The sequence below is a fragment of the Danaus plexippus genome, chromosome 14 (genome assembly GCF_018135715.1).
Source record: "Danaus plexippus chromosome 14, MEX_DaPlex, whole genome shotgun sequence".
NCBI classification, from domain to species: domain Eukaryota; kingdom Metazoa; phylum Arthropoda; class Insecta; order Lepidoptera; family Nymphalidae; genus Danaus; species Danaus plexippus.
This window is the reverse complement of record NC_083546.1, coordinates 1,726,227-1,752,933: the sequence shown is the minus strand read 5'-3', so window position 1 is coordinate 1,752,933 and position 26,707 is coordinate 1,726,227. Positions and strand designations below refer to the sequence as shown.

The 26,707-nt window shown below is 29.4% G+C and overlaps 1 protein-coding gene across 3 annotated transcripts in view; it reads right to left on the bottom strand.

Annotated features, from left to right (window-relative positions):
- The window catches only part of LOC116769699 (catalase-like), a 75,456-nt gene that overhangs the window by 39,576 nt on the left and 9,173 nt on the right, over positions 1-26,707 (bottom strand). For 2 of the 3 annotated variants that reach the window (XM_061522509.1, XM_032660875.2), the window contains exon 1: positions 26,247-26,688. The exons of the other annotated variant lie outside the window; for it this stretch is intronic. The gene's annotated coding sequence lies outside the window, so the exon portion shown is untranslated. Of the gene's footprint in view, positions 1-26,246; positions 26,689-26,707 lie in introns of those variants that run through there. 3 annotated transcript variants of the gene reach the window in all.

Below are 26,707 nucleotides of genomic sequence, written 5' to 3'. Positions count from 1 at the left end.
CCGTAGACAACAAATAACACGACTAAATGACAGAAACTTTCATCTCATAAGAACGTGGTCGCTGTTGCTGTAAAGGAATCAAAATGGCCACACAGGTAAATTTGAAAAAATGACCACACAAGATATCCGAAACACGTAGTTTCATTTTAAATATGTATTTGCGAAAATATTATTTGTTTATTACGTGTTTCAGCTACCAATTCTTTATAAATTATAACTAAAAACACGACAGTCATTGCATTCTGTAAAAAATATTAAAAGCAATGGTTTTTTTACTACAATATTATAACTTTTTTTCATTACTCACATATGCAGCTTATATAAGAATTACTAAGGTATAGAATATAAATGATCGAATAGGTATTAAATAATAATTTTATTCAATTATTATTCAATAAATTTGAAAGCGTTGATTACGGTTATGGCGTAAATAAAAAACTAATGGACTAATATTATCTAAGTCGGAAAAAGAATCTTCGTGTGGTGATAAATTCTGCAAGTTTATAGTCCCAAAAAACATCGAGATCTGTATTCATTTTTGTTGACCTATCATTGCTTTCCAGAATATAGTTCGGAAGAAGTTTGTATGATGATGAATTAGCTACTTTCTATGAGACAATTACGTCAATAAAGTATCGATAACGGTGCATTTAGGAGATGACAGAGAATCTTCAGCTAATTGAGATTTTGATCGTAATGCTAAATTTAAGTCCCAAAATTCGGGTAGTTTCAATGTATTCTTTGGGTTGCCATAAATTCGTTTTGGTCCTGCATTAATTGTTCTTCTGGAGACCGAAGAGTACCGGAGTGGGATTTGATTTTCCTATGTATTGACACCATGATAGACTTATTGCCGTAAAGATATCTATGATTGAAATTTATTCCCTTATCACAGGACAGCGACAGAACGAAGATTTCTCTGATACAATAAGCCTGTCAAAGCGATGCCTTAGATGAATCTTCTTGGGTGAACCCAGACGTGAACATTAATTGTTAAGATGTGGCATAACAGTTCAGTATAAGTGTGTAACCGGTTCGAAAAAACACATCTATCTCCTGGGTCTAGACTCAGATATGAAGAAAAAATCGACAATACAATAAAAGTGAAAATTATGTATCAACGATAAAAGAAATATGATATTAAGTGATTACAACTGTAATATATACAGACATCAGATCTAATACCAAAACAAACGAAAAAGGACAAATAGTTTTCTCATACAGGGCTGTCGTCGTTATTTCCAAGGATGGTTTCTTTGGAAACAATTTCTTCTATTCGCTGATAAAGCCTCATCCCATCTATTTAGGAAACAAGATTACCGAAGCATCAAAACTTAACACAAATTACAACGAAGTGACGATAATGAAAACTGACTACAATAACCAGCTGAATTTAATTTACAAGATGGCGTAAAGCTGCAGCGCCGAGGGGCAAGATATATTGCGATGAAGCTGGGATAAAGGTGAAAACGCTGGACGCAGTGAATTATATCATAATTGAATAGAGCTTAGCTTGATTAAAGCGCTCATATTTTGATTAAAGCGCTTCATTTACTATTGCATATTTAAGCTATAGTAGTTTGTAATTACTTATGGGTATATATAATTAATAACAGTTTTAATCTGAGGCTTTTAGGTAGATTGGGATTAACTTGAAAAGGCTTCTGTTAATGTAGTAACATAGCTGCGTGCCTATAAACACATACAATTCAATTTTATATCATTTGCATGCATACACATGGATTTTTTTAATTTATATAACATAAACAGAATATATAAAATAGCATTTTTTTATGAAATAATCAAGTCACGTAATTGTCATTGTATTAATAATTTAGATTTAATTAATTATAATACATAAAAAAATATTGACTTTATTCAAAAAATTAAACTAACTATTATTTTCAATATAACAGTTAAAGGGTTTACGGGTATATAAAATTATTTGATAAACAAATTATCTCTCATTAAATACATTTATTTTTTTACCCTGTTTATTAATTTAATAAAACAGCAGAGCAACATTTTGCATAGACAGAACAACCCTGACATTTGATGTGAATTAATACAATAATTGAAGTAGCCCAGAGCATCCGAAGTTGTAGTTTTCAAAGACGAACGACATTTACAATGCACATATTAAATTACCAACAACAACTATATAATATTCATCACACTCAGAATAAGAACAATGTGATGAAGTAAAGTTTACGTGAGAGTTATTTTGTTCGAGAATAGTTTTTTTATAACAACTTCAAAGAACCTGGTAACTTCTTGGGCTTAGTTTGTTGAATGTACTGCAACAAACTTAATGTTTCTCTATGTAATTATTTTGATTTTATATAGAGACGAAACCTCTCGGCATTCCATGGATTCACCGTGCCGGTTTTGGGTCCATCCCGTTGAACAATTCTAACATTGAACAGCGCCTATTACTAGGAATCTCGAAAATAGAATTTAATTGACACTCTTAAACTTATGCATGTTTACTATAGCATGTCATAGCATATGCATTTTTCCGTAAAAGGTTTTTACATATAAACTAAAAAGGAAATGAAATACTATTGAGCAAATTTATATGCGTCTATGGTCTGTAAAGGTCGGTCTGTGATGACATCCTCTGAGGATGCGAGAACAAAAAGACATATGAATGAATTGAAACAAGTGAATGTGAAAGATACATTGACCTTAAGATAACAGTTATTTTCAGCTCGTTATTTGTCTCAAGATAATATAAAAAAAAAATTACCAACGCTGTTTGTTAAGGAAATAATATTTCCATGTTCATAATGAAATATATTAATAAATTAAAATTATAAAATACACCTGGTGTTCATAGAGAACAATGAAGCATAGAAAAAATAGATAAAAACTTTTGAGTATTCTGTGTTTTATTCGATGACAGTAAATATTCCTTACTATCATTACTTCAGGTTCTAAACAAATGTAAAACCTCTTTTACATATTAACGTTCCCTTTACGTTAAAAGTGTTAAGTCTGATCCTGTTCTAAAGAGGTCGTAATGAAAAATAAAAAATCTGTACCAGCATTCTAGATTGTCCTTATCTAATAGATATATATATTTATATATTTGTTGATTAAAACATATAAATCGTACATACCTAAATCTACGTATATAATATTTCGGTTTTAATGTACACATCACATTTTCTTTATTCCATTTCAAACACAATTTTAATAAAATAGCTAAGTAGAGTTTGTAAACAAAAGAAACATTATTATATGATATATCATTCAAAATTTTCTATGTTCTGTATTTTTATAATTCCTTAGAAATAAAAGGAATAAATGATTACGTGATGTTATCAGAATGTTCGTAAATATTTTATTTTACAAACGATAATAAATTTATGTGAAAAAGAAATATCAGACTTCTAACTTGATTCAAATAAAGTATACTCATTTAATGTGACTGGCTTTAAAATGGAATACATTTAAAGAAAGTTCTTTGACAAAACTATTCAAGTATATAGAAAAGGATTTTAAATTGTAAACACACCTTAGAAAAACGCAAAATTCCCTAAACTCCTTTTCCTTTCAGTCCCATCATTGCTTTTAATATTATTGTAGTATCTACGCCCTACGGTCTGGAGCAACAACGGTAGAATACACATTCAGTTGTCCAGAAGTTTCTTTATTTGTTTAATCAAAAAGTTTTAATGATAGAAACAAAACAAGACACGCGCTTAAACCTCTCATTTATCACTTAACTTCAATTCCAATACAAAAAACAATATCTTCTGTTGGTATCAATACCAACTTCTCAGTTCGATCAAATCCACATTAGATAGGAATCCAATGTTTTCAACTGAAGTATCCAACGACAGCATTTGCTTTCTATCTCAGTTTAAGAATTAATTTTAATTTTATTTTATTTCCACCAATCGTACGACTCCGATTATGACCTATAACCAGTATTTCACTTAATTGCTAATCACAATAATTCCATCAAAATTCACTTAATTTGGCTCAATATAATAATTACACTACAACAATATTTTACTTCAGAACAACTAGTTGATCAACTATTGAAGATTAAGTAACGCTCACTGATGTTTTTACATCCTTAAGACGCAGCTCACCACTAAGTCACTCGAGGGTAGTTTATCAGACAGTAGGTGAAAAAACATTCCCTTCTAAATACATACCATGATTATTAAGTATGGTTTTGATTTATATAACAAATGATCATTGGTTTCTTTATATAATCTATAATCATTGTTAGATATGAAAAATATTCATACAATCTATTGGAATTTCCAATAAAATATTACTTATATTATATAAGTGAACATTTCTGGGGAGTATGGATTGTTGATCGTTCACGCAAAAACTATTTAACGGATTTTTATTACGCTTTACACGAATATAACCGAGCTTACTATGAGACATAGCTTACAATTTATCCCTGAATAGTTAAATCACCACATAATACCAATATGTATTGTAAAATAAGTCTCGTAACACAGTATTTAGATGTAGACAGTTGATTACCATGTCTATTATAACAACACAATTTACGCAGCCCTCTTAAAGCCCGATTCTGAAGTTCACGCGGACAGAGTCGCTGGCTAAAACTAGTATTATATTCATGCTCATTTCATATTTTTATTATTTTGCAATATCATTAAAAAAATATTTTGTTATTCAATACATTTTACTTCCATTCGGTAAATCTACATAATTCCGTCAATATCGCATGGACTTAACCATGTTTGAGAAATATTTGATTTGGTTTAACAAAAAGCAAGAGATAGAGCATATTTGAAAATGTACCTAGCTACCAAATTAGAAACAGCATTGCATTTACAAAATTAACATATGTACACTGCGCCTTATCCATGCCCGCTAAAGTTTCAAATACATATTTATAAAAATCTGTTATCAGAGAATGTCGTTTTAAAATCAGTGTATAAAATTCAGACAATCACCGAGTAAATACTCCTTATTTATATAACTTTATCTAAGGCTATTGTAGTATTTATTTTTATTTTTACAACACCTTTACAAAACAAGGTCAGATTTATTTAGGTTGCGACTGTCTTTGGTAATAAAAACGCTTTGGATTCTTTTTTAATATATTATCTGTGAGTTCAGATATACATACGAGTACATATTAACTTCATAATAGACGAGTTTTGTATCAATGTTTGAAATGCAAATCTTCATTGTTTTCTACTTTTTTACCCCTCAGCTTTACAAAAGGCAGAATATTTTAATAAAATTTATTAAACTAGAAGCTAGAAACATTAGTCACTGAATTTTGAATTAAGAATGCCCCTCTGTCGAATGTAAAAGTATAAACAATCTAATAATAATCTTTGCTCTTCTAAAATCATTGCACCTAAATTTAAAAATATCCTGTCAAATAAATAATGTGTATAATAAGCTCTTAGCAAATTTCATGATATTTATAGCTAAATGATTTATGTTCAATTATATCTTCGTTTTGTGTAGGTGATAATAGATACTGAAAACACAAGACGCTGGCTGAATGTCAAATTAGAATTGTTAATTCAAAGGAGGCGACGAACCGGCGTCAGTGGAATATATCGCATAGTACCTACCTACATATATAATGTATGCAACGTTGAATTACCAAATAAATGAATATATAAATAAATAATATCAATCTGAATAATAAATATAATTACATTACTCGTTTCCTTTTAATACTACTAATACCAATTGTGTAATTAAAAGATGAAAGTTTATTTCGTTTCAATTTGATAAAACAAATTGTTGCCTTAATAAATATGTTAATCAAAATTGAGATAACATTGTCCTTACATGACATTTAATTACATTGGCTCATTTTGCAGTTGCGCTGCAGTGGTTCTACGAAACATTACAGTTTTCTTTTTAATAATATAAGCTAAAGTAAAATTTTCCGAAAATAATTAACTCTAGGATATGAAAATATAAAATTATAATTGAAAAGGTGACCAATTTTTAATTTATTTTAATCTGCGTACGGAATACATGATACGTAAATTGCAACATGGTCAGATAATGTCATAATCGTCGAGTCATCTGTCCCCCTTTCACCCAAACCCTACGAATGTAATGCGACATGCAATAGATAAACAATAAAATTTTAAACTTATAAAAAGTATTATATTTTGATTGATAAGATATAAAAAGTTAAAGTATACTTGCCTGTCATTTTTATTTGCTTGTTAAAAGATCGTTATCAAGGCAGCACTTCAAGTAATAACTAACATTTATATAATTATGAAATATTAGTATCGTAATACTCATAAGAACACGCAACAATAGTCTTTTATTTGAAAAACAATTAAAAACATATATTATTAACAATTAAAATTCATCTGTACAAAAGCCTTGGTCACAAACAGTATACTAAACAGTTTAGTTTATGGGCAGAAACATCTCTCATCGGTGAGATACATAAATCACTAAGTTTATAGCATTTTGTTAACAAACAAAAGGAGAAATCAAACAACTGTGAAATAATAAACAATTCGCAAATTTTTCAAAGACATTCTCGATTATTCTACAGCTCATTCTGTTTTCACGGTACATATTAAAAGTTTTCCATTTCGTAAACTGAGACTACAAAAAAAAACAAAGACGGAAAAACGTTTTCCGAAACACAAATGCATGAGTAAATTTGAAATTGGAGTTCATAACCAAAGAGGCGATATTTGAGATCAAAGTGGCCAGTCCGACGAAACGCCAATTTCATATCGTATAAGGATCTAACATTACGATAACAGAGTATATCAAATAATTCATCCAGTTCTAGGTTGTTTAAATCTAAACTATTTGGACTCGAGCGTTGCATCTGCCAGGAATCATGTAAACTAAGCTCATAATAAATCATAGGAATTTAATATTAGTAATACCATTAAATAATAATATTATTTATCGTATATGCTAGTATAATTAAAAAGTTTGTAACCCTTTTAGAAACGGTCTGATTATTATTGATTTTTAAACAGAATTTTCATTTAATGTGTGCTTACACAACGCACACGTAATATATTGATTATTGGTACATTGACATTTGTAGGTGATTTTAAATTTGTATTGATCGTAGCGACCTCTAGTACTTTTTATGTGAAGATGAGATAAGTAGATTGAAACTATAGCATTATCTTATACATCAAAAAAAATTTTTTTCAATTCACTGTAAGTTTTAAACAAATATATTTAGTTTTATCGACTTATTAACGCAATATTTCAGTTGAAACGTTTTGTTTCTTTATTTCTATTATCATTGAAGTTTACCTTAAAAAATTTAACAGAAAACCTTTAGCAGCTTTTAGGGTACGAATAAACGTTCCTAATTTTCAAGTGATATAAATATATATGCTAAATAATCTCTTAATTCTCTCAAATCAATAACCCGGCAATGTTTTTGCGATTTTCCTTAGGATGGAGATGTCTGTAAATGACGGTAACCTTCTACCACCAATTAATTATTCCTTTGTCATAAAAAATAAGTTATATGATTATTAAAGTATAATAGTAGAAAATCGTTTAATAGTGTGTTGTTAACATCATAACGATATTGAGCTAATGCTTAAAAAAAAAACAAAATCTATTCCATTACAAAATATAGAATAAAAATTCCGTTGGATCTCGGTAATCAATGGTAGCAGGTTTGAATCCTGTTCGTGTTTTGAAATCTCATTACGTGCTTCCAAATTCAAATTATGACATTTAATAGTTTAAACTAAATAGATGTCCGATGCAACGAAATCCAAACACAAAGTTTTACAAAACAACATCGAAATTAATTTAGTTTTAAAATATTATCAGAAATATTTCCTCGTTTCGCTTCACTTATTACTTCCAAATGATATTTCGAGCCAAATCTTTTCTGTCAAATTCATATAGAATCATTGACATTTAACAGAGAATGAGTGTAATGCAAGTGTTAATAGGAACATTCTCTTGCTTAAAGTTTCGAAGGTAAACTGAGAGTAGCAAAATTCTGTGAGGAAACAACTTGAGACGACCTCTGATGTTGCATAAGATGTTTCTTAACGATTATGACCTCATTGATATTCATTGATATAATTTTAAAACTACCTATGAAATCTATCACTTTTAATTTACGTAATCCTTTACTGTCAAGTTATCGCTACTTTGAGTATATATTTTTTTTACGTTTCCATACAGAAATCGTTGATAATCTGCCAGAAAATCGTTTATTAAGAAATAAATATCCTGTGAATTTTGGGTCCGTACATATACATACCTAGTTTTTATTTTTAAATCGTTTTCAACATGATGATATAATATGTGATCAATTTTAGACAAAAATAAATGCGAACCAACAAGTTTCCATTTCCTAAATTATATGTGTAACAATTACACCATTAGGTAAATACTAGTATTATATATAAGTCATGTTCCATACAGTCCGCTAACGAGAATCGCCCACGTTTGTGAGAAATGACTCGTTTGTAAGTTAATATGGCTGTAAAGTGTCCATTGTGAGACGACTTTGACGTCAGAGTTTGCAAAACATCCGACGACGGTTATCGATAACATGTAAAGGCAAAATAATATATTTGTATTAATATTTTAAATAGAATTACTTCTTCCATTTCTATTAGGGTTTATTATACAAGGGTTCTTTGTTATACAAGTTATATTCAACGCTAAATATTTTTTTATATCCTTGCATACTGGAAGCCTACAATAAAAATGTATCTATTTTACTATTTCTCAGATCAGAAATCTTAAAGTATTCTTACCACAAACTTGCAACATCTCACTACACACGGAGTGTACAGTTTTTGATTCAGAACATAGATTTGCGAGTAGAAAATTAGAAAAACATACAAACCTGTGGTAGACTTCGTTCAAGTGTATCGTCTTTCCTTTCGTTTCCTTCTTTAACATTATAATCAATTTAATCAATTCATCTTTATTTTGTACATCATTTATTAAAGACTTAATAAATCATTATATAATCTAACATTTATATTGGCAACTGATGTTATAAGAATATATTGACAAACAATCACTTTATATAACACAATTATAGCGATGTTATGACACTTAAATTATTTTCCTTATATAATATTCGTTGTTTTTAGATAGTATTAAATAAAAAATATAATAAAATTAACGTGTTCTACAACGAATGCTGACCTCAAAATTTAATCGACTTGATACATAACCTTGGAAACCTCTTCTTGGAAAGTAACATGTACTTAGCGCCTATTCAGTAGAGGCCGAACATTCCAAAACTAAAGAAATATCTCCACATATTAAATATGCCAAACCATTCAATGAATCCACTACTTCGAGCTAAATTCTAATCATTAGAAAAATATCCTTCCATTATGAGAGTTAAAATATATTAAATGACATACACTTACCTGAAAGCTCTTCTCTGTAAGCAGTTTCATCCAAAAAGGTACATGAAAATTCAGATACAAATATAAATTTCAATAAAATTTCGTTCTCTTGCCGCAAAGCACAAAGCTTTGATGACCGCTCAGATTATGTTACGTGTGAATTTTAAATAAAACAATTTACACATGCATTTAACAATTTTCATATAAATAAAGTAACAATATCTCAGAGTGTAGTGTATCACTTACTGTTAAAGATTACACTTGTAACTTATACAAGATAACTATTACATCTAATTAATTATAACAAGTGTATAACGAGTGAGTTTTGAGTGATGAGTGTGGATTATTGAGGGTTAATTATCGTGTTCAGTGTCGAATGTTGAATACATTACAAGTTTCAGTTATTTGCATATAAATATAAAAAAAATATTTTCCTTATTGAAATTAAATTTAAGCATTACTGTGAATAGAAATGCAACTTGGTTACATTGAAAAGAACAAACGATAACAGCATTTGTTTTTTTTGTATAAAAAAACACAAGTAACTTAATCCAATACAAGAAATCTGATCGATGTTATAACATCAATAAACGCGTTTAATTATATTGTGTATAAGGTTCAAATCCCTTTGAATGCCTGGGTTGGATTTACTGTATTCCAAATGCATCTTAGAAGTGATCTCGCATTGCTTATTCATGAATGCGCCTTGTGTCAGGACGCGAACTAAATCGCCGGATTCATTCAACAAAATGGGATTTCGTTTCAAAGTTGATGGCATTAAAAATATTAATTTTTAAGACTCTGGAGCCTCTATAGTTTAATTACTTTAATAAAGAGCAATTATTTTTGTTAACAAACTTTTAATTTGTTCCTAACTTTCTTTTTCTTTGGATTATATAAACATCTCGTCCGCCCGTGATCACGGTTGCTGCAAAGTAACCGAAACGTCGGGAGTACGTAGTTTTTTTTCATTAATAAAATAACGCGTAGTAATCCCAAAATATTACTTTGATTTATCCAAACATCATCTCGCGATGACGATAACTTTTAGGTGACCGAGATTGAAGTAACTAAGTTTACACAAAGAACGAACGAACGAACGAAAAAACGAACAAAAACATCTATCCTGTAGTGTTCAGTGAACTGGTTGCAAATAATAAAAGTGACGTTTAAAAAAATATTATTAACGGTTTGCTTTCTGAACAACGAATTGAAATACGTGTTTTCATTCAGTCCACAACTAATACAAATTTGTATGTGTATATATATAGGTATATATTTGTTGATGTAAATGAAAACTAATATATATAAAGTATGTCATTTAGTCATAAAAGTGTGTCCATATATATGAACTGCGCAATTTTTTCATTGAAACAAAAGCACCAGAATACTTTGTTATATACCCGTGAAAATTAAAATTATCCACAGACATTTACACTAAATAAAAAAAATCTAAATAAATTTGCATCTGTTTAGAGACAATGATAGAAATAGGTGCTAATACGAAAGACTATTGGAGGCTGTAAAACTATAAATATTAAATAATATGAAAAAAAAAAATCATGAAAAAAATAATAGTTTTAACAGTACTTCTTAAAGGACTATTAAAAACTAAATAATATTTTTCCCAATATCTACAATTCTCGGGAAAGTGAAAGTGCTATTCATTAATATATTAACCACGGCGCTCACAGTTATAACTTTCGCCCATTGTTGCTGCCAACTCAATTATTAACCGATGATACTTGTATTAATAAAACGTTTGTAGATTTTGTGAAAATCATTCTTCCAAAGGGTCCATAACTATCTGCCATTTTATTCAAAATTTTAATTTCATATAAAAGAATTTAAGTGTTACAAATTCAAAAGAAGAAAAATACACTTATGGAACTACGATATAAGCAACTCATATAAATAATATTATTAATTACAAGCGACCCCGCTTCGCTCTGTAGCGGACATTATGTTTTAAAAATTAACCTTAGTGACACTTCGCGACATTTTCTAAAATGGCGACAGCTATTATCTGTCTTAAGTAGTTTTAACAAAATTCGTCATTATTCTAATTTCACGGATATATAGTGTACTTGAAAGCTTTATTTTTTACGATTTATTATATACTGTACTATTCACGTATGGTTAGGAAATGATATAGCGTTCTGATTTTTAAAACAAAATTTGAGTATTAGAAATTATAATAGTAGTTGGGTATAGTTTAATTATTTTGTTACATAATATGTTAAATGTCATAAAGTAATTGTTTAATATATATGTACATATGTGTGTTCATATTATCAATTGCCTTCATATTCTAAGTATTCAGTTGACTAGTATTATATAGTCTTAAAAATATATAGAACCGCAGTTAAAATCGCACTCAATATTTTAAATGTTTTAACCGAACCGTTACCGTAAAAACCATCGCCGTGGGGCTTCAATGGCGTGGTTTAAATTTGAATGTGTTAGATCTTACCAAATATATCGTACTTGTCAAAAATTTAATATGACATATTCTTTGAGTTCCACAGACTAATAATTTGTATCCTAAAATATAGAGAAATATTTATAAAACTTTTCTCTGTTACTTTATTTGTAGTCGTTTTTTTATTCCCGCTTGTTTTAATGCATTTTTTAAATTCTGCTTTGTTTTGCTTCTTATAACTATATATATATATATATAATTCTACTGTACGCCTTTGTCACTGGACTCCTCTTAAACGGCTGGACCGATTTGTATGAATTTTTGTTTATACAATTGGGTGGCGCCCCAGATAGTTTTGATTGACCTATCAGCCCAGCAGATGGCGCTGCAGTCGGCATCTAAGTAATTTAAAATTAAAACGCTACAACGTAGGGTACTACATATATATTCTTTGACATACTTTACATTTCTTTCTGAGGGCAACCCTGATTTTCACGCTGACGGAGTGACGGGCAAAAACTAGTATATATATATATTTATATATTTATGAATAATTATTATGTCGTTTTATCTCTATATATTATAAAAATGCCAAAATAACATGTGCTTTATAAATTCACGTATAAACTTGAAACATTATATGTGCAACATATTTAGAAGGTGCCTAGTATTTATAAATTATGTATACCTATGCCATTACATATAATTTATTTTTCTGAAATTAATCGAGTTGACTATAATTATTTTTTTCCTCTCTACCTCTGTCTTTCATTGGCTATCCTTCAAAGGATTGCATACAACCCTTTACCATACCAAACCCATAGGTTTTCATTGGTTATTAAAATAAAGTTTCTCTAAAAATTCCTTAAAAATCAGCAAGAAATTAGCTAAACTAGATTTATATATTGGGGTGAATACTAGGGTGGAAGGAAATTTAATAAAGATCTAATACAACTAACAATTTTCGCAAACGAAATGTAAGATCATATCGCAGTTTTGTTTGTCTTCGTAAAGTTAAAGCAATAAATATAAATATCATCATCATCATCAGCATATTGGAGCTCAATGCTGAGCAAAGGCCTTTTCTCACAAGGAGAAAGTTAGAGCAATTATCACCACGCTTGCTCAAGGCGGATTGGCGATTTCAAACTTATAATTTAAAATTATAAGTCCAGGTTTCCTCACAATTTTTTCCTTCACCGTCCTTCGCCGTATGTCGTCGTAGCCAGGAGGTTAAAGGCTCGTCTCTCATAAGTGAGGGCGCGGGTTCTAAACCTAGCAAGTACCAATGTGATATTTTCCGAGTCATATGTACTTTCTAAGAATAGAAATATATACATTAAGATTAAAGACCAAGTACACTTTTTACGCTTTTATATGCTAGCGAAAATCCACAAATCAGTCCCTGATATTTTGTCTTTCCATAGTGACGAGGCGATCTCAACAACGCTCATACAATTTTCAAATTATTAAATTGTTTTTAATTGATGTATTTGTTTCAATATATTATAAATAACAGACTGCATAATATTATAAACCTTATTTGTTATTTGAATAATAAAAATTCCAAAAAAATAGAACCTTTAACTAAAAATTTTAAAAATATACTATTCTAGAATAATCAGCTCTTCTGTCCAATTGCAATTATATTTATCTTTCAAACAACCAAATATCATTAATATTGAATTAACAATGGAGATGAAAACATGAATATTCTAATCAAAAGATGATAAGTTACACGTTGTACAGTAATTATAATTTTTTACCGCCCACAGCGGCATGATACAAAAGAATATTAATAAGAGAGTCTCCTCTATTTCTTCTCATTATACAGTAAAAATATATGATCAATAAATTTTAACGTAGTAAAATTCCTATATAACCAATTGACATAGATGTTTTTAACCAATAATTTTTTCATGCGAGCACAGCATAGTGCTTTGACGTGTTCTCAATAAAAAAAAGTAATTTCCACATAACCTTGACGTAGACTTTAGAGAAAACGCGGCAAATTGCATTTAGGCGTTATTAATACAACATGGCGGCGAAGGCCACAGAAATACTGGATGGCAAGTTTGAAATTCAATAAAAAAAACATCAGAATATATGAAGTTAGCAACTTTCGAAGTCTCTAGAAACTTTCTTGATACAATTTTATCTAAATTCATATAACGTATTCGTATTCGTCTATTCTATATAATATTCCTTTAAATCGCTTTCTACTAAAAATATATTTAGGAATGTGATTTTTCGTCTCTAACTTTCAAAAACTAATCCCAAAAGATTAAAAGCATGAGACAATGCATTAAAAACATCATTTCTAAATAAAAAACGCAACAAAACTTAGGTACTTTATATGAAACAATTCAATACGGATGTTATAAAGCGAGTGACGTAATAAAACTTTAGGATTGTATTTAAACAAATTCAGCAAACGCTTTTGACTTGTTTTTGATGAAGTACGGAATATTTTTTTTATGTGACGATATTGAGCGATAGATAACAGAGATGTGTTTAGTTTCATTCTTTATATGGTAATGAGCTAAATGAGAACTGGCAGCTGGTTCATGCTTGAAAGCTGGTGCCGATTTGCGTAGGCATGAGAGAATTGAATGGTAAATTGCTATTAACATTCAATAAACGAAGTCAAGGCGAACGTCTGAAGAGTATCCAATGTTGAAGACATCTGACTATATTTTTCTAATATTTTCAATAAGTAGCGTTAGTCGCTATTTTCCTTATTAGGTTTAACAGAATATTGAGTTAGCTGATCCTCGAGGTTGTCAAGAATCGAAATTACGGACATATTTCCTAATACAACTTGCCAAAAAAAACACGCGTCACGGACTAAGAAATAATATAATTATGCAAAACCAATATACATTAATGCACACAAATATTCAATAGCAAACCTTTATCATATGTATTTAATTCAGTATCCTATGAAATTGTATATATTTTATATCCTATACTTTACTACATGACAAACCTCTTTAGTCAACATCCATAGAGAAAATAATTACCAAAAAGTAAAAATACTCTATATAATAAAATAATATCCATAGAAAAAAACTATACACATGTTTCGATTGTGTATAATTATAAAAAAAAAATTTTGCAATTATCTGTTAATAGGCAGTAACAAAATGTAAAAAGTGGAAAATCCGGTTTTTAGTATACAACCGTATTTACAATACCAACAGGAAACATAATACATACCTATACCCTTATATAAAGATATTTGAGTATGCAGAAAAAATAACAATTATAATATACATTATTCTTTATTAAAACAAAAATCCATGCTGAATAGACCACATGTATATTTAAAGAATTTAACATAGTTATATATCGGTAAAAGCACAAAATTTAATTAAGTTAAATTTTTGCGCGAAAACAGACCTCTGGTGAAAATGACGTCACTCCTGTCAATTTTTAGATTTTTTGATATTTTTTAATAAAAGTTTAAAATAGACTATCCATTAACGTCGCGGGAATACATAAATAAACTAATAAACAAAGTATTGCCGTTATTGATCTTATTTCATGCCAATGTCTTTTTACTTGAACAAAGATTCAAATACATAAATTGTTTTTGACGGGACCTCCTACCGAAATTAAAAATACCTAAGTTTAATATAAGAAGTTGGGATAATTGCCAGGAAGAAGAAGAATCTCAGAAGTGAGACGACAATTACTGTAAGCAACCATTATTTAAGGCTTTACGATCACTTTTGACGTATACGTATATTTTGTCAATTGTCATATGCTTATACGTTTAAATCCGTTAATATTGTTTAGTTATACTTACAAAACGTGACAAAAATGGTAGAAACAACTTTTGAAAATAGAACATAAAATATCTAAATAAAAACTTTTTCTGATAAAAGATGGCGCCACATATTTTATACTGCCGAAATAGAATGACGCCACTGAATATTAGATCAATAAACATGAAAGTTTCAGAACGTAGTAAATTCACCGGATATCATTTTTAATTACACTTAAACAAGAGACAAGTAACTAATATAACTTTCAAATTGAAAATAATATAAGAATAATGTTTGAAGATTAAGAACTATATTTATTATTCCTTTTATGTTTCAAATCCATCTTCAGAGTGTTCATCAACCACAGAAATACAAGATGCTGAAAGTATTGACTTTTTAACTTTACGATTCCTCGTCTCTTTAATTAGGACGCAGCCAATTTCGTAACCGCCGTATGATTTTATCGCTGAAAATAGCGACTTTATTAATTCCATATACTTTAAAATTTAATATGATTTGGGTTAAGACTTATACTTCAATTCCCATCGTATACTTTTCGAGACTATAGACAAATTATCAAGTAAATCTCCCACATCCTTTATCTTTATATTTTATTGTGCCATAGTTTTTCTTTATAATAAATTAAACCGATCACAAGAGAAGAAGACGAAGAAGAAGAGGCCTTTGCCCAGCAGTGGTCTCCGATAACCTGATGATAATGATGATGATGTAACCGGTCACATTCCTCCAAAATTAGTGAATCTTTCACCCCACATGAATCACAGCTGGTTGTATCTAATTTCCATGACATTTATTTCATAAAATATTCACTTCTACAACCACAACACCAAATGAGCTGTCAATATAGGAGTGACGTCACTGAACGCAGAATTCTGAACGCACTGAACGAATGTATTTTACATTAAAAACTACGTCATATAAAATAAGACATTGCAGTGGATCTTTATATTTTTTTTAAGCTTTATTCATAAAAAAAAAAAAAATAATAATCTATATGCATTTTAATTGAATAAATAGAACAATATTAATTAGTAAGAGTACAGAATAAAAAATTCATCTACACGACCTTCTCAGCTACCTCCGGTGTAACGCCCACAAGTTACTTCTACCCGATGTTCAAAAGGAATTCAAGTGTTATCAACATTGTTTTAAAGGTAAAAACAGAATTGATTGCAAGTTTTTTTTTTTGTATTTAAGTATATCCCGTGTCAATAATTTTTCTCTCTCTTGTATATTTATCACGCAAAATAATGTTAAAAAAATTGTTTATGAACTTTAAAGGCAATGTTTATGCAACAGGCAATCCCGAATAAAATGCTTAAAGGATTTTTAAAGTACCAAATGATCTACTAGTTTATCTAAACTCTGTTTAAAAACACGCATTCACCCAGGCTTAAAACATAACATCCGTTTTCCCTTCAGTAATCTAATAAAAACATATTCCTATATTATTGTTTTAACATAATTTCATTTACTCTCCCTTATGTCGTAGTTGAATTGTAACTATAGGATATTTACAATTTTTCCTCCCTACTTTTAAATAATATTATGGTAATTTCAGTAAACCGCTTAAATGTTGATTGAAGCAACTGTGCGCCTTAATCTTGTTGTAAAACCTCTATTTTATTAATGGTATTGTAAAGAATATCAATTGTATAAATTGTGGCTAAGAATTGTCGCCATAATATGAAAAAAAAATTCTGTCAGTGTCAAAATCCAATAAAAATATTACAAACGTATACGCTTTATTGAAATATTAATGTATTAAATATTCTTTATTATATTCAATATTCTAGTTTATAAATACTATCAATCGTACCATATCTTTCATAGTTGCTATATATAACTTTACAAAGATTTTGAAGTTTATCTGATATGTAATGTCCCTATCGTATATTTGAAAATAAAAACAAAATGAGATCCTGCAAAAATATCTCTTACGAATTCGCAATATTTGTTGGCGGAAATGGAAAAAAGGGTAGAATATATAAAACCTTCGTGGCAATTGAATTGATTCTTTCTGGATACCTGGTACGATCATAAAATTATCATAATTATACCGACACTGTCACATATACTCGTATAATCTATAGTTTGTTACCTTTCCGCCACGTTTCTCTCGTGCGTTATCGGCCGTTGTCGACACGAGTAATCGCAGATTAAGCCATATCAACTGATAAATTCAGATCAACGCAATCTAGTATTTTGGAAATACATGTACCTATTAATATTACCTACCAGCTATTATATATTATAAGGATTTCATTGTACAAATGACATTATTTCGCGTTTTAATATATCATTTGTCAATTCGATGTAGGTATTTATTTGATCGTAACAAACAACTAAACATTGATTTCTATGATAAGAATATATCGGTGTAAGTCCTTTTATTTGAATAATCAATAATTGAGGGTAGATGAAATTATCAGGTGTCACCTGCGTTGGTATAAATAGAGGCGAGAGTACAGATAACAAGGGGGCTCTCGCTCGTGCCGTTGCAGGGATCGGATCTCTTCGAAGTAAGGTGTTCGTCAAATCGTCTACGAGGTTACCTTCAAGAGTCCGAGATCCTGACGACATTAAAGAATAACGTCATTGGTGACGTCAGTTTTGCTGACGTCACTCTTTTCAAACAAACCAACAAATAACAAAGTGCTCCTACTCCGACAAATACAAAAAAAAATAATAGCAAACGAAGAAATAGCCGTCAATAAAATCCTTTAAATATGTACTAGAAAATGTACATATTTCAAAAAGGAAATCTTTGTAAAATCATCAAACAGTTACTTCTAACAGACTGAAAACAATTTTATTCATTTTATACACTACTAAAGTATTCACACTTTTTCGGAGTCCATTACGTATTGTCATTTTTTTCTTCAAAAGAGACCTTTGAAAGTAAAAAAATAGATTCGAATAAAACTTAAAAATAGTTCACATGGGATTATTATATGACCTTGAGATTACTATTTACGAAGACAATGGATCCACGTGAGCACATTAAATTAGTTGCACTTATAATATAAACTATCATCTTAAAAGAATATAAAGAATAGCTTAAATACTTCACCCTAAGACCGGACCTTCAAGACGACAGACCCGACTTAATAATTGTTTGCAAAGAATTTAAATAAAGATTGGGTTTTTTATTTGACAACTACCTTTCTTATTGAAGTCGTCTCGAAGAATTTCTTTTTAAAAAATTCCATTGTCTTAGCGTTCTATTTTTTATGCGACCAGAATTCTGAATAGGAGATAATTGAAATTTTTCTTTCACCTGAATCACATTTCGTAATTTAAAACGTATCCTACTGCCTACATAAAATTCTTTGAAATTAAAACTGTTATAAAACAAAATCAGAGAATCTGATCGTTTATCAAACATATAATTATCAAAATATCACGAAGATTTTATGTGAAAAAAATTCTAGACGTTCTTAATACAACTAATATGTTGGATTTAATATACGTGACAAATTATGTATACTCAATTATCAAATCAGCCTTTCTATATCCCTAGCACAAGTCAGCATCTTCACACTACACACGATTCACGAAGCGTTTACCGTTTCTCATTTTATAATCAACATTAATAGTACAATATGATAATATTTATACATGAACTGTTAACGCTCCGTATGAAGTATTACTAGTCAAACTTATACTAAGCACATCTACTGGGCTTTATTCCAAAAATATAATACATTATTTACGTACAACAGCTGTTTCGTATTTCGTCGATCATATTGTCTGTTCTGAGTGAGATATTAAACAACAATGTCTAGATGGATATAAAACAGGACTTTATTGTGAAGGCGAACTAAACTAAATATTATCGAAAACAATACAACATTTTAATAAAAAATTCCTAAACAAATTCTATTAAAAAAAAAACTTTCCGTTGAATTAAAGTGGACAGTGTTATGTGCTGTTTCATAGTTCAGTTCAAAGTTGTAATTATATATAGTCACAGATTACTCTATTTGCGACAATAGATGTCAAAATAAGTCATAGGTCTCTGAATGACGTCATTACTAGATTGACATTCAACACGCAACTTAATGTATTCTAGAGTGTAGTCTATATTCGCGTATATTTTAAAGAAATACATCTTTGACTGCCATAAAACAGTATTTATCGCTTGTGGTTTAACATATAGCCATTATTTATATAATATATTTAATAGTCACATTTAAAAATATAATTATTAAAATTCAAGCCAGGGTAGATGTATTTTGTTTTTTTGAATAGTATAGTAATTGCTTTTTTTCGGCACGTTTAATATATGTTGCAAACATCAAAATATAGAATTAACATATTTCAAGGAATTGCAAACAACAAAAGTTGTTTTCATTTTTGAACTTTGAAGTACTGCTCGTTTTCTACTAGGTACTTGTCTACTACTACTATTGAAACCTAACCTAAGTCGGCGGAATCAAAATTAAGCTTGTAATTATCAGTAATTAATGGCTGAGATAAGAAACTTGAAGGCTTGAAAGAGAAAAAATTATGTTATTAGGGACTTTCATTTATATCTACTTTTGTCTCTTACAGCTTCCAATATTTTAATCTTATTAATTTTCTGTCTTCTCGCTTATTTCACAACGATATATTATATTGTAAATTTTATATAAGCTGCAAAACTAATAAATACCTAAAGACATTTATAATGAAATTGGTACATCAAGTTGGCATATCCGATTATAAAACAATGTCTATCCGCTTTTAAATCGTTTCTTCAAGGATTTTTTATTCCAATGTAACCAGATTTCAGAACGCATTAAGTTTTGACGGTAAAATAAAAAAAAAAAAATACATGAATATTTAGATTTTTAGTGTTTTAATTTCATCTTATTATAAATGTTAACTATTTATACTTTTGTTCAGAAATACTTCGGTCACAATATAAGAACAAAAAGTGTCATAAATATGACTCCAACGAACAATTCTATTCAGCCTTATCTTATGTTAATTGTTATGTATATAGATTCTTGGATTTTAGCGTAACTTTAGTGAATAATTTATATCAATGTTCAAAAATTAAGATTCTGTTCTAAAATATCCACAATATTATAGGACTGATAATTATAAGACTTATCTCAATTCGCTCTACATTATCTAACCGTTAAAAGTCCGTCCTTGTGACTCTCCAAGAGCAATGTCGTTCATTTATAGTTGACATTAAAAAATTTCTCTGTAAAGCTGCCAATTCTATCAAACATATATATTTTAACCTCTTACATATATATGTGTATGTGTATATTTATGTATGTACATATTGTTTATTATAACAGGATTTACATCGCAGCCATGATAAGATTAATTTCTTCATTGAATTGTGTAACTAATGCTATTACACTCCGACATGTAACAGGGAATTGTTTTTTTTTTCTACTCGAAACTACGGCCTGCACAAGTGAATAAATTTTTATCTCGATATAATTTAGTACAAAGCGAGTGTTATAAACACCTTTATATAACTGATAACAATGAATATTTTTCAGTCGAGCATGTACGAGTATACATCAAAATTACCACGAACATAGTTTTACTTATAGTTTATACGCATATAAAAGTAATATTTATATATCCAATATTTAATATTTCATCCAATGTGTCTGTTTACATATACACTTATATCTCCAAGCATTCCTCTGTAATTATTCTGTTTCGATATATTCATTACAATACAAAATCGATTTTACGTAATGTTCTTTAATAAAATGATAAAGGGGAGCCTTGGATAGGGACCTCTTAAACCTAAACCTGGGTCGCAAGTCCCAGGCACCGCTGAAGCTCCTCTCCCAACAACGCCATGGACCCGGAACCTGCACGGTGAATCCATTGAATGCTAACAAGTTTCGTCTCTCATAACAGATTAAATATATGGTTTATGAATTAAAATAAATCACAGATCTTAATTTTAGAGAATTATTATCTGGAATATAAATAACTGTTTTGTTTTTTATTTCATTCTACGTACCGCTACTCTGTAGCCGTCATATTGAAACGTCACATTTGACAGGAGTATATATTTTTTAATAGGATTTGTATTAGATTCTTATGACAATATAAATTATCTTATTCATTTATTTCTATTACCGGCCTCAAAATTTGTTGTGTTTTGATCTTGTAATTGATGTTCGTATATTATTTTTTCGGCTTTAATATGTGAAATTGCTTCTAAACGTCTGAATCGTATTTATCACAGATTAAAGCCGTCATGGGGTGTAAGGGTTGTTTGATTATTAAAAAATAATATTAAAAGGTAAAATGAACACAAAAATAAAGTAATTTCTTTTGTTTCATTTTGAAAATCGATCATAGTTATTAATTGTCACAAACGAAGGCTATGTATATTATTCGTGGAAATATATTACAATAGATGTACACTTTATTACTGTATAATTATTACATTTTCCAGTATGTCAGCTAGTCGTCTATCTGCACACAGCTGATGTATTGTTCCAAAAATCGATGCTAATGGCCGTATGTATGTGTCAAAAAATGAGTGACAAATGCTCTTCATTTATTAATTATAAGAACATTGTATAAAAATAGACTAGTATGTATCGACGGCCTTGACGTGGTTAATTTATCTCGAGGTCACAAGGAACCCACGTCTCTCACAAAAGGGACCCAAGGATACGTCTACCTTAGACCTATCCAAGGAAAAGGACGCGCCGGATTCAACCGAATAGAAATACATTTATTTCCAATGAAACCTTTTTCTACCCTTTTCTCTAACGGAACGGAAATTAGGTTCATCAGTTTTGAAGAAATACAAGACAAAAAAAAAGATTTACTTCAAGAGCAAAATCGAATTTCATTTGTAAGATCGGAGATTATAGCTGTTACTTTGTTCATTATACCTTTGACATTATAAATTGTAACCTTTTTAGTCGCATTTCTTTTTACAAGATAGAATAAAAATATATAGGTATTTCAGAACTATGTACATTGAAATGGTAGATATACATTTAATATATATATAATAAGTATGTACATGTACAATTGCTCAAACATATTCATAAAATCTTTCGCGAGTAATCATCTAAATGAAACTATTTACGGATTACTACGCGTATTATATTATGTTTAAAAACTACATACGCCCGACGTTTCGGTTACTTTGCAGCAACCGTGATCATGGACAGACGAGATGTCATCTCGTCATCACGTAAATAATAAAATACGCTTAGTAATCCGAAAATATTAGTTCAATTCATATAATCTGTTTCATTTGTGCGATTTTATGTCTGTTGTTATGTAAATTTTTATCTGTTTTTGTAAAATGTTTGAGAGTACATGAGGGCTGTTTCGATAACAAATGTTTAACACACAGACGCTTAAACGAGCAGCTCTTATCGCGCGTGATATAAGATATCTAGTCTTTAGACTGCGGGACGAGATAAGCTAATAAATCTAGGGTTACCTCGCTCTATTAATTACTATTGAAAAATTCTTACGCATTTTGTAGAGTACTACAACACAAACACTTTCAATACTTACAATAGTTTTTAATTGATCGTAAAAACATTAATACAAAAAAATATATATACTTACTGTAATATGAATACCTTAAAATTATTAAAAAAAATTTTATCTAACACATAGATAACCTTATTTATCCTAAATGACTAAAAATAAAGTGCATTTATATAAAATCATAGAAGATGTAAATGTTCAAGACATTACTAATTCCAATGAGGACGTCAATTTGAAATCTTGCTTGCACATAATTGTTTGAGTAATGGCCGGTCCGCTGAGATAAGCTTATCAGAAGAATTCTAATAAGATTTCAGACTTGGCTAATTAATTTTATATCTAGATGTACTAAAACTACATATACACATAGCGATTTTTTTTTTCTAAATATAAAGTTTTTAACTAAGTGCTATCAATAGATAATTATAATTAAATCCAATAGCAGAAAAAGAATTATTAGCTCTATGTGATACTCATACAAAGATAAATAACCACTTACTAAAAACTGAAAAACTCTGTTCTCTATTCCATGTACAGTCTATTTTCAGAAAAGAACAGAAGCGAATTCACGATAAGATTAATTCACTAGGAAAATCAAGGAGTTTGAATATGCTTTATGTCAGAACGGATTGTGCTCTTTATTCATTTATAAATTAAAAAAAAAATCATAGACTATATGACTAGTCGTTTCTAGACGATATTACCACATCGGTATGCTAACCCCATTTTTCCAACATCACACAACCTAAACCGCGTTAATTGACACATTATTATATAGCGGAGGTATACCTAACTAGTAGTTACTTTATCAGTAATTAATATTGAATATAAATTAACAGCGTTTCTTAAATCCATTTTTAATTATGGTTTACTTCTTTTTTTCCTTTATTCATACAAGAGTTGCCAGAACGTAATAACTGTGGAAAATATATTTTATATAAATTATATTTTCAGTGAAATTTCAAAACGAATTAACTTGGCCTTATTGTATCATTAGCTTTCCTTGGATGTATTTTATGTGTATGTCTACACACTACTATAGAGATAATTTAGTGTTACCGAGATCGGTATGCCAAGTACAAGTTCGTATCGACACACTACATACTAAGCGTTTCCCTTTTTGAATTCAACTAAGTTCCACAGCAATTACATTCTGACACCTCTTGTATGAGCGAAGAAAAAAGAATTAAATTATCAATAAAAACACGCAGTCCATTCATATTAAATATTAATTACTGGCGGAAAACGTTTGTCTATACATTTATGCATTATCTTAGTATTGCATTGCACGATTTGCGGCAAAAAAAAAATTACAACGCAACACAGATTGCGTAAAAAATTCAGTACGGTTTTAAAATTGAAAGAATGCAACTATATTAGCATCGACTATGGTGGGTACGATGCGTCAAACTTATATTATTTATAAATGGATTGTAAAAAGATGTCTGTCACACGAATTAATTAGTGAACCGATTCCCATAAAAAAAAAAAATAAGTTAGTAGTTTTTAATTTAATGGAACGCTTCTTTTCTAGATGAACCGATAAATTTTAAGACTACGTAACTTGCAACTGTGTGAATTCTAACTTCCACGTCTATTAATTACATCGAAGTTTACTACATTTGAAAGCATATCTCCAAACTAATTGTTTATATGCTTATCACAAATGTGCACATTTACTACAAACGAAACGTTTTGAGTTTCTCATTCACTAACTGGAAAAGCTCCGTTTGTATTGTGACGATACAAACCTTGTAGTAAGGACCACAGATCTTTCAATTTTATTTCATTTCAACGTCTCAATTATACAAAATTTTAACATTTTAATTCATCTTAAAGGCAAAAAATAGTCAATTATTAGTTTATATATTAGAATCGGATAACTTAGGACCATTGTTATTCATTCGTAAATCTTTAACAAGAAAAATAGTTTTTGATTATGTAACTTCCAGCAGAAAACAACAGACTTCAAGATTTTTTTTCATTCGTTACCTAGGAAATAACTAATAAAAATGTTATGATTTTCGAGAAATTTACGTAACTCAGTATTAAGTATGAGTTCCTTAATTCTAGTAAAATACATACTTGTATTAGTAAAATCATACTAAGTAAGTTATTTCGTAAAGAGTGACATCAGTTTAGAACGAGTAATAATTAAATGAATTAGGATAAAATCACTCAAATGTTCAACAAATGTTTGGAAAATCATTCAATGTCGACTGAAGAAGTGCTCATAAAAGCGTTCTGGTGTTGCGCAACATATGATACATTAGCGACACTTCGCGTCCTGTCAATATACTTTGTAAACCCTTTAAGACGCCATTTTGCATGGCGATATCGTAAATTCAATTTTGAAGAAAAATACTCGCGTTCTCGTGGTGAAATATGTCAAAACACTTATTGTATATTGTATACCTATGCTTTATTGCTGCATCATTTATAATTAATAAACGATTTAAAAAAAAAGGTTCTCAATTTGAGCATCTTTCTATTGAGTACATTGTAACTTTGGACTTCAATTTTTTTTTATATAGACGAAATTCAAACATACCTATTACTAAAATTAGGCTGTCAAAGTGTTATTTAGGCCAAATATTACTTATATTGCGAACAGTATAGTTATTAGTTGCATCTCAAACTTAATTGTGAGAGTTTCAATGTCTTTCATAAAGATATCTTATGTATCATACAAATCACTTAATATCAAACAGTGAACCACCCGTTTTTATATAGTAAATACTCGTTATAAAACTACTATGAAATATGAATGACTTGTTATTTCAAGTACGAATGTTATTAAACAGGTGACATTGTTTGACTTTATACATTACCAAATTACTTAAAGGCCATTAATCTATCAACAAACGATGTCCGTCTAGCGACTTCTAATATCGTATATTATTATTGATAATATATACATAAGATAATATTGAATATAAAAGATGATTCGTGTTTTTTATTTTAGATTTTGGTTGTTGACATATTAAACGAGTCTAATCCGATTTCGATATCTTGAATTTGCATTCAAAGCTGTCCGTTTTGGTTTTTTGGTCTTAAACTTTAAGATCTTGTTTTGTTTTTATCAAGCTAATATTTTTGTAAACGTGTTGTTTTAAACAAACCATACAAATATCAAATATTAATAAATAGTTATATCAACCTTCAATATAAACTACATACCCCAGTTAGCGTTTAAACCAACTTCCTTTTATAATAATACACTTCTGACCTCGAGTTTTATTATCAAGTTTGTCGTGAAAATTAGCGTACCACTATAGGCTAGTTCACAGAATAGACATCTGACATTTGTTCTCACCACATAATCTTGCTAAATTTCATGAAGTAATCTTCATAAATAAGTCTTACTACAGGATCTTTGCTAGGAAAAATAATTATTATAAAAATAAAAAGTATTTAAATGTTTTTAACACATTAGTAACGATATGATTTCCACTGAGTTCGATTTACAATAAATTAATTTCACTAACACCCTCATATAACTGCCGCCATATCAGACTGTAAAGACAAATACATTAGTGTGATTATAGCACACACATACATATAACATATTACGCGTACTAGCTTTCTCATTGCTCAAGGTTATATTACGACAGCGGAGACACGGACGCTCTCAACTGTCG